We start from the raw sequence: 15,401 nt of genomic DNA on the forward strand, positions 1-15,401 counted from the left end.
GTACAAAGAGGATTACAAAATTGGATTCACTAGGCTAAAAAAGAGGCACAGATTTAAGTCACTGAGGAGTAGAGTTAGGTCTGGAAGAAGTAAATGCAGACAGTTCCCTGCTTTGGAGACAGAATTTGGCTTCCAGAGCAATGCTTACATCCATTCTGAATGGAAAAAGCATCCTAATCATCCTGTATCTGAGGAAATGGAAGGAATATCAAATCAGGACTTGAACTCCAGGACACATTCTGCATATCATATTTGCAGCTCATGCATATTCTACTCAGTCTCTGGGTGCTTCCAGTGGGGGTTTTGCTGCTAACAACCCTTCTCAAATGGTTCTCTGCTTTTTCAGTCTTTGTTTTCAATATTATTTAGTTTTCATCTCACTACTTTACTTGGTGATATGTGAATGCTCTAGAAGTCCACTCAGGAATATTGTATACTTGGTCTCCTTGACCCAGCAACCTGGCTTCCCATTTTCTGAATGCCTCCTCCAGCTCCTGCCTGCCCTGAGGGACAGCCCATGCCCATGGGTGTTAGGCACAGGCCAGACATGCTGCCTTGGCTGCAGGGATCTGGAACAAGCACTGCTCTCAGCCACTCTGGAGCTGCTCATCAACCCTCTCCTCACCTTACAGCAGGATAAATGCATGTACAGCTACTTCATCAGCTCATCCTGTCAGAAAGGTAAGGTTTTATAAACGTGGGCAACAGTGTTTAAGGTAAATCAGGTTATTTTGGCAGAAACCACTTCAGGAGCAGTGAAACAAGAGGACACCAACCCCCTGTTGGGAGGCTGGGGAAGGCAATCAGGGGCAGCAGAGGACTGGCTAAGAAAGGTCGTGTCTTCTACCCTGTGTAACTGGCAACTGCTCCTTATATTTGACCTCAAACACATGAAAAAATACACATAGGTCACTTCATGTCCAATATTTTAAAATATATTTATCTTGTTTCTTTGTTTGCCTTGCTTTCCATAATTAAAAAATAATTTTTTTTTCTCTTTTTAATACAGGTTTTAGACTAAGATTTTTGAAAGAACAAGCCTTTCTAGTTTGGCCTTTAAGAAGCATTCATGCAGTGCCACTCCTTACTGCGTCAGGACCTGTAGGCAATACTGTACTACAAACAATAAACACTATCACCATCTTGAAATTTCTTAGTTGCACTGAAGCATTCTTCAGCACTCTAACAGTTTGTTTCAGTTTTAAGAGATTTTCCATACAGCATGTTCCAAGCAGCAGAATTGGATATGGAAAAATCTGTCGAAAGGACCTGCTGAGCCCAAACTCTGTTTAAAATTGAACAATCACACAAGTGAGATTCACATTACAGTGCCCTTTACCTTGGACAAATTGTATGTTCCCTGGAAGAGCTTCCCCAGCATGAAAACCTTGCATTGCAGCTTAGCAATTAAGTTTACCCCCATGCAAGCCATCAAAGCCTTGTTATATTGAGTAGCCTGGGTCAGAATTGGAGAACAAACAGAATGAAAGATGTTTATTAAATTATGAACCCCTTTGGAAGAAAAAAAAGAGAAAGCCTATTCTAAACATAATGTCATCCAGTTAGAAAACACTATAAATAAATAAAGCAGCAGCAGCAGCTTCCTAGGAAGTTCACTTACAAACACAATCCCTTCAAAATCCAATTTTGCTTTTTGTTTTTAATGTTATCATTATCTAAGCTTGAAATTAACACATTTTTTATTCATCTGACATCCCACTTGGAGTTATTCCTTTGAGAATCTTCTACAGTTACCAGAGCATGCCCTGAAAAAGCATTGCCAACCACAGTGATAAATATAAAATCCTTTAATTTCTAGGATGCATTCTATTTTTCTTGAAACTAATTTTTATTTCAAACTATGTAAATGCAGCTGTTTTAGTGACTTTCTTGCCATCATTTTCTTGTTTATGATACTCTGTTTCACCATCTTGCTGTATATTTTAGCTATAATTTTTTGCTAGGCCTTTGATTTTATTGGGCTAATGGTCTGTGGAGAACCATGCACTAATGATAACATTAAAATATTCACAAATACTGACACAAAACCTTATAAAAACATACTTAATGGCTAGGTGTGACCTTCAAATATGTTTTGTATTTATTCATCAATACCGAATACCTCTGACATTTCTAACCCTTTGCCACTGTAATTGAATGGCCAACACACTCAAAATCTTTGGAAAAAATCTTTCCACACACACTCTAAATGCATACACAGTGCACAGAGGGTGACAAAATAAACCCATTTGCTTATGAAAATAATTCAAAAAGCAGGGCAGGGAGGGCCTTGCCCTGCTCTCCCAGGCACAAGAACCAACACGTTCCCAGAACAGGAAAGGAAAATGCGGTCCCTCTGTGCCAGGCAGAGGTTCTGCACAGCCTCCCCGGTGCTCTTTCACTTGCACACCCACAGTGCAGGCCAAGGCTTCTGGTCAATCCTTCTGACCATGGGAGTCAGAAAATGGAGAAAATGTAGTCTGTGAAAAAACATGAATGGACCCAGCGCTGGTATCACTGGTGATTAACTGCAGTCAAAACAGTAAATGAACCTACTAATTGCTTCTCCTCCCAGGACATAATTTTAAACACAACACTAACCAAAGCCATGGACCAGGCAAGTGGGTGATAAATGTATATAATATATATAATATACATACAGACTAAAAACACACAACAATATTTTTTGCACTCAATTTTTCAATTATGTGTTTACATTGCCTGTTTCTGATCTTTGCTCATACTCTGACCAGTCCAATTTATTTCCATTTCAGCTCATGAAGAGCTGAGGTTCTTTAGCGGTAAAATATAGTGCAAAAAATATCAGTCTACTGAATCTGGAAAAACAAATTCCTTCCCAACAATCTGGCACATACGGATTCAAAAACCTACCCAGCTCCTTAAAACCAATCTGGTTAATAAAGGGCAACAAGACATGTTTTGAGAGGGTCAGATGACTGTCACATTTCCAGCCATATGTCATCTTTCCTTATCAAGATGCAAACTTGTGGAAAAGACTGTGACTTCTGTTAAACTTTTTTATGCACTTGCAGGGTAGAAGGGAAAGTCAAGGGTCTTTGAATGGAGATTTGTTGTCAAATTTTAACATAGTTTCATTCAAGGTTTCCAGGGGGTAAAAATATGCCAGATGGATGCCAAGTGAGTATTTCTTCTAGGCACAGTGCAAGAATCAGCACCAGAAAATAATTTGTGGAAGAGCTTTTCATCCTTTTCTGAGGCTCCCAGAAAAGTGGCTGAAAATGTGTTCTGTAGTGTTGTAAGCCACACTCAATTTCCTGTGTGGTCCTCCCATACCTCCATCTCAAACCCTACTGCTGTTATCTTTTCATGGTTATCTTTTCATGGAACTGTAGGGGCTGCTTTCAAATTCCCATTTCAAATGCAAGATTTTGATAATTCAATGTGCATTTCTAAGAAAGTATTGTCCTTTCAGGTTGCAGAACAGAACCAGGGCTTAATGATCATTTCCCTGCTACCCAATCTGCCATGAGAAGATGTCCCTTGTGGCATCTCTTACATTCTGAGCCTTCACAGGGATTTCAGGGCCTGTGGGGCATAGTTCTTTGCCATGACTCCCACAGCTTTTCCATCTTGTCTCCTGTTAAAGCTTCTTAGCTATTTTCTTAGCTTTTTCCCTCACTCAGTGAGCACTACTTCTGGTATTAAAAGTACTTGCAGCTGCTCTTTTCATGTTTGTGCTCCTATTCTTCACTGGTCTGCTGCAATCTCCTCTGTGCTGCCAGTATGTAGGTCAGCATCACTTTTGCTCCAGCCGCTGTTAGCGAGTGATCTGGGCCTGAATGTAAGTTCTGCTGATGAACTGGTTGTCTCCTTTGCCAAAAATTATTCTGCCTCTTATTAATTCTTCTTTTAACATTCAGTATATGCAATGTTCAGCAAAACTGTGATCTGCAGTAATAAAAGCTTCATCTGCTTGCCCTTGTTCTTGGCACCTCCTAGCAAATTTGGCCTTTTCATGTATTATATTCTGCTTGTCTGTGACATCGACTTCAAAAGTCTCTTTTTTTCCTTTTTTTTTTCATCTTTTTTTCTTTCTTCAATGTGAGACACAGACAAGCAACAGCAGCAGGAGTAGCCAGGGCAAATACCAAGGAATCTACATGGTATTCTTATACCTTTCTGAATGAACTCCTGAACTTTTCAGCTTCAGCAGCAGCTAAGTTACCAAAATCAATATTCTGCTTTTTCCTTTGTCTGCCCAGGAACCTGAAGGAAAACCCTCTGAAGGAGTGGCACTACAGCAGAAAGATAAAGCAATAATGAGCTGAGAGGTGATGGTATGGTAATGGGTGGTTGCTTCTAATGATCTCTCTGTGTATCAGTTTTAATATTCACCCACAGCAGATGTGGGAGATGACAAAGAGAGTTGGACAGCTGTGTGACATTAAGCCCTGTGTTTCAGCCCCTGCTGACACATTCCCTTTTCACCAACACCTTTTGCCTTTTCTCCATCTTCTTCCCTTTCCCCTAAGAAAACTGTTAATGGCAGCTACAAAAGGCAGTCACCTAAATGTGCATGTCATTGTGAAAGTTTTCCATGGCTTCAGCAGGTTTTTTACTACTGTAAGCATTGCTATTTTTAGCTGCATATTAGCTACTAAGAAATGCAGAACCTTTTTATATTTCCATTTTTTTGTTTGTTTATTTATTTGTTTAGGTTTTTGTTTGTTTTGTTTTATTTTGTGGGAAGAAAATGCTTTCCATTTCATTAGAACCACAGGAAAAGAAAGCAAAGTGTGACTGTCAGCTGTTAATAATGAGCTGTGTGGCATCTTTCAGTCAAGTGTCAGAGACATTAAGAAATTAAGCCTTACAATATAGCTACAAGAAATGATTTTTTGGTAAGAATGCTTGCTACTTGTACTGCCAGTGTGATAGCATCATAATTTTTTATGATAAACAATAATACCAGCAGTCATCATTATCAGAAATACAATAAATCAAAACTGACTTATCTAAAAATGGGATTTCCCACAGGATATGTAATTTCAAGACTGCAGCCTTGACTGAAGAGGATTGTTTAGATTTTTCTGCAAAATCCTCAGGTTTATAGTATTTTTCACAACCTTGTGCTTGGTAAGAATATGTATAGCCCTCCATCAACCATTGTGTCTTTCCTTTCTATTCATTTTTCCTGTTGTCTGTCTGAAGCGATAGCAATTTCTGCATTTCTTTCAGTGATGAGAAGCAATGATCAGTCAAAGACAGAGCATCACATTCTGTGTTTCACTGTCTGGAGCAAGGAGACAGCCCAAGAATCATGAACACATTAAAAACCTACGTGGTGGGCTTGTTTCTGGTTTTTTCTCTCTTTTGTGTGCTATATAGCTCTCAGGGTGAGTTCCATGTATATTTAGCATAAAAAGTGTGGTAGTCTGTTTCTTCTAACATCGTGAAATTCAAAGAGATAAGGCTGGAACACTTGAGAGCCTGACATTAAATAAACATAGCCCCTGGATAAATAGTTAGTACTTCAGAAAATGAGGCCACCTACTTAAGTGCTAAGTGTGGGTTTACGTGTCTCTCTCTATAAACAGCCAGGCATGAGCATTTTAACCCAGTGCATAAACCCCCACATAATTAAACTGGACAGTGTATCTGTGCTTCACTGGTACAAGAACAAGGGCAACTGAAAACCCTAGGAGTGATTTGCCATAGGAAAAATATGAGATATGTCTTCAGATAACCAGTTTGTCTTCAAACATGCTAGGGGGGACGTCAAAATTTTTTGAGACTTCTGGAGTCCATCTTGGGTTTCAGTTGGAAGGATGTATGAAGATCTAAAATTTCAAGCCAAATGTTTTCTAAAAATGTAGCTTTGGATGAAGCAAAGCTATTAATTTTGATCAAATTTAAAATTATTGATTTCAATTTTTATCGCAGTATGTGCATGAAATAGAATACAATAACAACATTTTAGGCCATTTGGAAATCAGGAAATTAATTTGAGACCTACTTGTTTCTGCAGAGAATTTTTGCATTATTGAATCAGGATTTTCAATGGAAAATGTCCCTCAAAAAACTTTTTGACCATGACTACGTGAGATCCAGCACCAAGAAGGAAACTGAAGCCTTCATATCCAAGACCACATGTTGTACCATGAGTGTTGTACCTTTCACTGTGCTACTGAGAGGATACACACAGAACTACAGCCATGATCCAGCAATGAACTAGCAAGGACTTTAACCCTGCCATTTTAGTTGGAAGCAATTAGGAACAGCTCAGACAGAGAAACTTCGGCTACTTGAAACCAAGCACAAAAATAGCTTGAAGAGTTAAGCTGTAAATTAAAACTGATAGTAGTTGCATAGGTCTGAAATTAATTATTGCACAACTTTTTCTGTAACGTAATCCAAAGTATATTTTAATTGGATTCTAATGTTTTCTTTTTTAAGGAGACAGCTGGAGTTCCAGCTGGCCTCATTTCTCACAACACAATCTATTTTGTACTATAATACCTCCAATATGGTAATTACCATTGTTGGTTGTAAAAAACGGTAAAGTTTCAGTCTGGACAATTTCATCTGGCCTTGCAATAAAGCTGACTCCACTTTCAGTTGCTGTTGCTGAGCATATTAAAAATTATGTACCACCGAAAACAGCACTGAATAGCCAGACAAAAATATATAATTGTCTGGTATTTGAGCATATCCGTTAAAAACAGATGATTCAAATGCAAAAAAGCATTCATTAAAAATAGAAATATATTGTACTGAAATCCACTATTGGCTTTCTTAGTGGTAAAATCCAAATTCACTGCTTATAATATTGTTGTCCAAAAGGAACAGCTGCATTTTGATCATGAGAAAAACAAAGTATTGAACAAAAGAATACTGAATATGTTACCTATTCTAGCAGTATGCCTCCAGCCTTGCACACCAGCTCCAAAGCAATGCCCTCCACCACAGCCAGGCTACTAAAGGTTTTTAGGACCACTGTTTGTGTGACATGCAGAAGCTGTCCAACCTCAGGAAATCATCAGTCTGAAGGACAGAGGAAGTTTAATGTCCTGGAAGTTATTTCCTCTCTTTGTTTCATCTACAAAGACTGCATGGTTGCTTTCCCAGCACACTGAAGTGCTTGGAGACAAAGTCACATCCATTAGGCCTAGCTGGACAGACAAATTGGATGTAATAGGAGTGTTTGAGACCTCTTGTGCTGAGACAGATAATGCTGATGGCAGACTAAAAGCACAAAGGGGTTGAAGTGATCTGGACCAGCCAGGACATGCAGGTAGTGACAACAACAAAACATATTTTAAGCATCACTTGCAAGCTGGAGTAGTTCCCAGTGCAAAACATGTACATGTGCCATGTGACCACAGTGAAACTGGTCCTTTTGCTGTTTTAATAATCAAACACAGAGAATAATTTTTTCAAAGTGCAGCTGTGCTGTGAATTCATGTTCTGTACCTAGAGGATGAAGGCTACAGAAAATGTCAGACTGTTTCCTCCATGCCCCTCTCAAACCATCCCCAACATCAGGCACATGGGGCAAATCAGGCAGTAAAGCTCCAGGGAACAGAACTCACTATGAGACTTCCACTTGTGCTTCACTGGGGCAGCATCCTTCCAGTGAGACTGCAGCTAGGCTGTAGGGAAGGGAGGGCAGTGCCAACCCCTTCCTGGTGCAACAGGAAGTCAGGATCTGTCCAGCTCCTGCTGACCCAGCTTGGCTAGTTGTTCATTGCCCATTTCTGTAGCTTAACCTGTGTACTGTGCTTTAAAAGGTCTGCAGATGGATGAGCAGTGAAATTCGTTGTTTTCTTCATCCCTTTGGTGGCGTCATTTGAGAAAATAAAAATGAGACTGTCCATATCCTACTAATGTCCACAAAATTACATTCCCAGATATTACTGTCTCTACAACCTCAGCAACCACGATGGCTTTAAAAGATAAGCCAGCTTGATATTTAGATTTATTAATTTTCCCTCCTAAGGCAGGATTTATTAATTTTCCTGCCTAAGGCAGTTTGGGGCTAAGCGTATATATTTTCAGGCTTTATGTGTTGAATGTTTTGTGAGTTTGTTAAGTTTTGAAATAAGTTCAGTTTCCACTTAGAAAAAACCCAGGAATTTGGTGCACAGGCGGAAGGAAGGAAGGAAGGAAGGAAGGAAGGAAGGAAGGAAGGAAGGAAGGAAGGAAGGAAGGAAGGAAGGAAGGAAGGAAGGAAGGAAGGAAGGAAGGAAGGATGGATTTTGGGATTCATGGGATTCTCCTCTCGTTTATATGAGTTTCACATTCATGTTAATGTTTGATTGAACACTGCTATGAAAGGAGAAGTGTTCAAAACCCAGGAGAAGAGTGTTTCCAATCAGAGCAACTGGAACTTGAGCCCAGAGTGCAAACATTAATGAAGATATGTTTGCAGAGCAGCTACAGACCCAGATAGATTCTCAATGAAAAGTAAATCAGAGTCAGTATATTTAACAAATTTATGGTCTTTACTGATGCCATTTGGACTAAGTTCTTGTACTGAGTTAAGAGATTAAGGGACAGTTTCAGGGGGGTGCGAAGTGCTGCTTTCAGCAAATAGTTGAGTTTCTGAGCAAATAATCCACTGTGAAGCGCTGCCTTACTGCAGTCCTCACCTCAGGGGCTAATACACTCTAGCCTGTAATTGCCTAGAGATGTCTATCCAGTTTGGAAGCATTCTGTTGGAGAGGAAAACATTTAATCCTGCTTAGTATCCTGTTGATCAGATCATCACGGGTGGGAACATGGTGCAATCCAGCAGGCAGCATTTTGCCTTTCTGGGAAACTGTTTGTGCTCTGTATAAAAGGTCCATTAATGGAATACACATAGGTTTAGTTTCAGCAGGGACTTTTTTCCTATGTGAAGGGTGTTGGTGTTTCTAGAAACCAGAACACACTGTCTTTCTCTTCCCTGGAATTAATAACTAGGTCATTTGAAGCAAACAGGGTTATTTTCCATCGTGCCAGATGAAGAGGAAATTCACTTCAAGAACATAATGGTTTTAAACTGACAGTAGGCTTAGATAGACAGTAAGAAGAAATTCTTCTCTGTGAGGGTGATGAGGCACTGGCACAAGCTGCCCAGAGAAGCTGTGCAGGCCCCATCCCTGGCAGTGTCCAAGGCCAGGTTGGATGGAGCAACGTGGTCTAGTGGAAGTTGTCCCTGCCCGTGACAGGGAGGTTGGAACTGGATGGCCTTTAAGGTGCATTCCAACCCAAAATATCCTATGATTCTATGATAACAAAGGAGCCCTTCTGTGTTAGACTCAAAGGTCCACACAGCCCCTTATCCTATGCACTACAGTGACCATGGGCAAAGAAAGGATGTAAGAAATAAGGCTGATAAAGAGTGAGATTACTTTGGTCTGACCCTCCTGAGCCAAGACTTCCTGACAGCATAGAATGGAATTTCAGTCATTTCAAATGAAGTTTTATTTCTATTATTCAGAATAAAAATTTACTTCAGATTTTAAACCTGTACATCTGTAGATGACTGATTTCTTTCCGCTTGGTAAAATACCTGAGGGAAACGGGAAAACAGGCCAGCTATACTTTTTGTTGTCATCTAATTAAGCTCTGCAAACATTTTCTCCTCCTTTTAATTATGGTTTTGTGCCATTATTAACTACCAGCTTTGGACATGGGACTTCTAAACTGGAGATTCCTTACAGCACTCAGAGATTTAGCTGCTCACACAGCTTGAATTTGAATTAGGGTGATATACTTTCTTCTGGTTTTGGGATCTGATCAGAATTGTGATCAGTGCCAGGAAATAATCAGGTCCCTGGATACTTCCCCAGGGAGCATGCAACCCATGGATGTCCCAAGGGATCATACCACCTGGGTGATTATCCAGACAGCCCCCTGGAAACAACTGAGGGTCAACCTTAGGGTCAAATGATCAGCCTACAACCAAACCTGGGAGCAGGAGCAGCTTCCTGAGAGAAACTCCTCCAATATAAGCCTGTGAATCTTCTCCCACAGCAATCAGAACCCCAGGAAGAGGCAGAAAGGATTAGTCCTTTACCATGTTGCTCATCATTAGAAAGTCATTATTTCTTTTGTTGCCAACTGAGCTGGCAGTCCTCTCTGTTAATGGAACTGGGAGAATAACAAACTCAGAGAGTCCCTATGTCAAAAGCAGCATTTTGCCTTTTGCTTTTTCTTAGAATAGTTTGCTCATCTTTGCTTCTATCCTCCTTCCTGTGCCTTTCTCCTACTTGTTTTAGCAGTGTTTATTTACAGACTGCAAAACAACGACCTCTCACCTGCAAGCAGATATTTGGGCTCCTTTATACCAAGCTTTTTGTTATAAATACACAAAAGTCTTCACCTCAAAGCCTACGTGTTGGCTTTACAGTCTTTGCTCTACAACTCCTTTGGAGGTCCAGGGGCTATTTCTAGGGGGTCTGGGAAAAGAGCTAAGGAAAAGCAGCCTTAAACCAGCTCAGCGTCCTTGAACAGGGCCTCCCTGTTTCCCAGAAAATTGTTCATTTCTCTACATGTCAAAAAGGTTGAAATTATTGGTTTACTCTACAGCCATGAGATAAGAAATGTTAAGAAGAAAGAAAAATTATGGAATCACTCCTTGATGACAGAGAAACGGTAGCAGACCCTGCAACATAAAGGAATAACCATTGTCACACAGGAGAGATCAACACCCAGGCTCCCAGAGAGGAGCTACTCCCCACGAGTCACCGAGGACTTTGAGGAAGCCAGAGTATTTTTCAGACCTGAAAAAGACCCTTATCTCTCCTTTGGGAGAAGATAACCACACCATGAGGTCCTGCCAGCAGGGTTTTCATTCAGCCTCTGCCATAACAGAGGTCTGTTGTCAGCCCTGACACACCATGGAGCATAACAAGCCTTAGCACAGTAAGTTGTTCTCCAGCCCCTGCTCCCTTCCTCAGTTCTTCCTCCTTTGCTTCCTCTGCTTCTTTCTCCTGGCTACTTCATTTTATTCCCCCTCACTCTTGTTGGCAGATAATTTATCTCCTGCATTTTCCTAGACATTTCAAAGATGTCTCAGTATTTAAAGGTGTGATTTGTAAGAGCAAACTGTCAATTCTTTATCAAAAAAGCAAATTAGTTAGGATTTTAAAGCTGCTCAATAAACAAACAGCTCAATGCAATTTGGCAGGTTTCAGAGGAAACTTGACCTTGCTGAGCTATCACATTCACATTCAGGATATTCCTCTAAAGCATGAAGAGTGTGTAGACCTTCAAAAAAAAAAAAAGAAAGTAATAGGGTAAATGAAAGAGAAGTTATTTTCTCTTTCTTCATATAGCATGCTATTTCAGCTTTAACTAACTTGCCACATATCTGTGACTGATTTCTGTGGAGCTCTAGCCATCACAGATGTATTTTCCTAGCCATCACAGCTGTATATTGCATGCAAAATTCACAATGTATTAAGATTATAAAACAGAGATAGATCTCAGATTTGAGCCTGTGGGGTAGAAAAAATCATGACAAATAATCCATGTTTACTTGGTGTGTTGTTTTTTCTTTAAACTCTCTCTCATCTTCTCCTTCAGAAGTCAAAGAAACAAGGATTAGACAGAATTAAAACTTGGAGGCAAATAGGATTCCAACTTATTACAATATCCAGGCTATACTATTCAAGAATAATTTAAAGACCCCAGTAAACACTTATTAAAACTGTAGAAAGCTTTTGAGCAAAACATTTGCAAACTTGTTGTTGACTGATTCTTCCTTCCAAACACAGAGCAGAAAATTCACGTACAATTGTTGCTATCAGTTTCCTTGCACTTTTACAAAAATAAATACCAGGCTGTTTCTAATTGCCAGAGGGATGAATTAGTCATTTGCAGTAGAAAAAGGAAAAAAGTCTTTAAATTGTTAAATAAATGAATGTCACCCAAATCTTGCTAGGTCGAATGAGAGAATTCAACAATATCCAAGAGGTGAATGATTTATATTTCACATTTACTATGGAGAAATAATAACACCTTTGTGTTTAAGTTTGCAGCTGCAATGCCCGTGGTAAATCTGACTTTGATTTTCTTTGCAATACAAAGAAATAGGAAGGAATGCTCTTGTGACTTGACATTTCTGGGGTTGTAGACATGCTATGTGACTTTGGGAGTCTTATGGCACTTGACCAGGTATCCTGCTTCTCATGTGGTGGCAAATCTCTTCTTGGAGACTGAATGTAGTATATGGGGATGTCAGAAGTGTGAGGGACAACCTGCAAATCCCTTTGCATTATGTGCAGACCACTTATTTCTTGTGACCTTGATGGAATTTCCAAAATACTTTTATACAATCATACTGTCCTGTAGCTGTATTTCCTTGTGCTGGCTTTCTACAACTGGATGAAGCTCAGCTGAGTTTTTCTGTATAGAATGGCTTCCGAGATAAACCTAAACCATATCAGGAAACAAAGCTGTTTCCATTCCTAGCTACACACCTCTCACATAAACGAGCTCAAAATTCTAAGGTCAAAGCAAACCATAGGTCTTTGTAGGTTAAGAAATGAGCTTAGTGTTTTGCTGTAGGGTTAACTCACTCATCATTTTGGGCTTTGCTGACTTTAGGGTTGATGGAGAATGGGAGTAGAAACATCTTTAGAATTGAGGATCTTTTTTTTTAACTTTTTTTTAAACAGTGTTGATATTAAGCTGTAAAAGAGAAGGCTCCCCTGCTCTAGGAAACACTGGCTATCCAAGAGTCACTGATAGAAATGTACCAGGGAAGGACCATCTTTAAAACAGAATCCCTAATTCTGACTTAAATCACCTCATTTTCAGCTATGTTTCCAGCCTGTAGGAAGTTGATCCTAAGGCTGTGTTTTCCCCATCTAGCTCGTTCAAAAACACACATTTTGCTTCAGTGAGAAAGCAGTCTGAGAAACTAGCCCAGCATAGATTTTTTCTAAAGAACCTTCATGTTGTCTGAATTTTTTTTCAGTGGTTACTGCTGGAAAAAAAAGATTCTCTGTAAATAAAACCACTGTAAGAGCTTGGGTCATGTTTGAAAGCAGCTGTGAAATGCCTTTAATGAATTGTCTTAGCACATCAACAAAGATATGTGGAAGTAATTGCCAAGTTTGGGCTTTTTCTTATGTTCATGTCAATATTCCTGTATTTATTTCTAATTGGCAGGAAGGTTATTCATGTTTTTGTATTCTACTATAAAGACAGGAAACCTCTTTCAACCCTGTTTAAAGACTTAATTATCTGACCTGACATGAATGGTCATCCATGGCACATAATGGAACTTATTCTGTTCCTTCTATTTTTTCCTCAGAAGCTGTTGCTGTAGAAAGAAATACAATGCCATTAGCTCTGTACAGATTACTTTGGAGGCAGGCAAGAGACCAGAGTGAAGAGAGTTCTGAAGTCTTGAAGATATTTATTTTGAAACCAATATATCTTCTACATCTACATACTTGGATTTAATCCTACCAAGAAATCACCTGGAGTTAAATTTTTCAAGGTGTTTAACACCTAAAGCTCAGAGAGATTTTCTTAGGGTAATTTGTTTGATTCCAGCATAGTGATGTCATGTTCTACAGGTTTACAGTGACACTGAAAAAGACCTGCATGCTTTTGAAAATGCACATGGTGCCTGTCTGCAGCTCTGGATTCCTACATAGCTTGTAGAATTTGTCCTTCATGCATCAATACCCAATAGCCATGGAAAGAATTGACAGCCTCTATCAAATTTTCCTAAACAGATGTTTACATAAAGATCCTGCCCTCAACAAAGGCATGAACTGGTGAGCCCATAGACAGTCCAGCAATATGATGGTGGCTTGATGGGATCAGAGGTGATTAACACCCTAGGGAGGAATTGCCCTTCTGGCCTTTTCCAGGCAGATCTTCGCAGATATCAGCATTTCTGCAATAAGAATTACTGAAGGTGAAAAAAACATTCAAAATTATTTATTAATTTCATGTTTCAGGAAAAAAAAAGTTCCAAAAAAATATTTCCAGATCCCTTCAAATCACTTGGACTAAGGAAACATTTTGAAGAATGAAAAAGAAAAAAAAAAGGAAGGGGCAGGGAAAGTGTCAAAGCCAGGCTTCAGCTTTATTCATACACTGAAAAAATAAGAGGTTTACTAGTGCCTGGATTTTTTAAGTCTGATTTCCACTGCATTTTGGTGTGAAGCCTGCACTTGATAAATAATAAATTATGCTACTGCTGCTTGTGAGACACCAGGCATCTCTGTCGTGCAGCATGGTCTTTACCATGCTTTGCTTATGGGGAAAATAATACAGAAATCAAAGGCCCCTCCAAGCTGTTCCAGAGCACTGACTCCTCAGCAATGTGCCTGCACCAGAATTTGAATTCTGATGGACAACTCTGCATCACTCTGCTGCCATTGCATGTAGGTGCCTATTGGTTGTTGTAGGATCCATGAACATCCATTGGTATCCTGCATCTGTTCCTGGCAGCAGCAACACGGCTGCTCTCAAGTGTGTGAACACTGGGACAGCTGGAGAAAAGCAGGCAGTGAGGAGGAGCTGCTGCACCATGCTGTTCTCCACACAGCTCTTTGACATCCCATAGACTGTCCTTTTGAGAAACAGGAGCTGAAGGGATGGTACAGAGCACACTGGTGTTTCTCTTTAACAGGAGTGAGCAGGTGGATAGGGAAATAACAATGCAGAAGGAGAAGGTTTCAGTAAGAACCTCCCTAGCTGATTTTCTAGCCAAGAAAGCAAGCAGAAATTTGACAAGAAACTTAACTTGTGCCAGCTTGTGTGATCAACGGTTGGTATTCAGCACCTTGGGACTTAATTCCTGTAAACTTGAAATATGGTCTATATAGTGGGGGGGGGGAGGAAGACTAGGACAGATTCCTGTCCCTAGTGCAAGACACAGCCATGACAAGAAAATCTGCTTTTGCATGATAAATTACACAGTGCTCTCAACTGGCTGTACATATTGCAGCCAGGGCTGGTGTGATTCAAGGGAAGTACAAATGATATTGTTCTTTACAAGGATCTAATTCAAAGAATTAATTATGAGATGAGGGAAACTGAAGAGAGCAAGAGGAAATGGAGAGGAAGAATGGACTAAGCCTTTGACTTTGAATCTGATACCTTAGGCCTCCAGTCTGAAGTGAATCAGCTGTACAAATCTGTTTGGGCCAGCCTTGGTAACCTTCAAGCTGCTTGCTTTGGAGGGGGGTCACTGCCCACTGCTTTGTTCTGCACCCAGTTTAGCCCACACTTAAACTTGATTCACCAGTATGCAATCAGCTTGAAAAATCCAAGAAACTGAATTCAGAAACAAATAATGTTAGTAAAAAAGTAGACATCCCACTCTCCAAGTCTACTGGTGCTTTGTTTCCAACAGAGGAGCATTACCACTGGGCTGCATTTTAGAGCTCTGAATTTCTTCATCC

This window comes from Geospiza fortis, unplaced genomic scaffold (assembly GCF_000277835.1).
Source record: "Geospiza fortis unplaced genomic scaffold, GeoFor_1.0 scaffold16, whole genome shotgun sequence".
Taxonomy (NCBI): Eukaryota; Metazoa; Chordata; class Aves; order Passeriformes; family Thraupidae; genus Geospiza; species Geospiza fortis.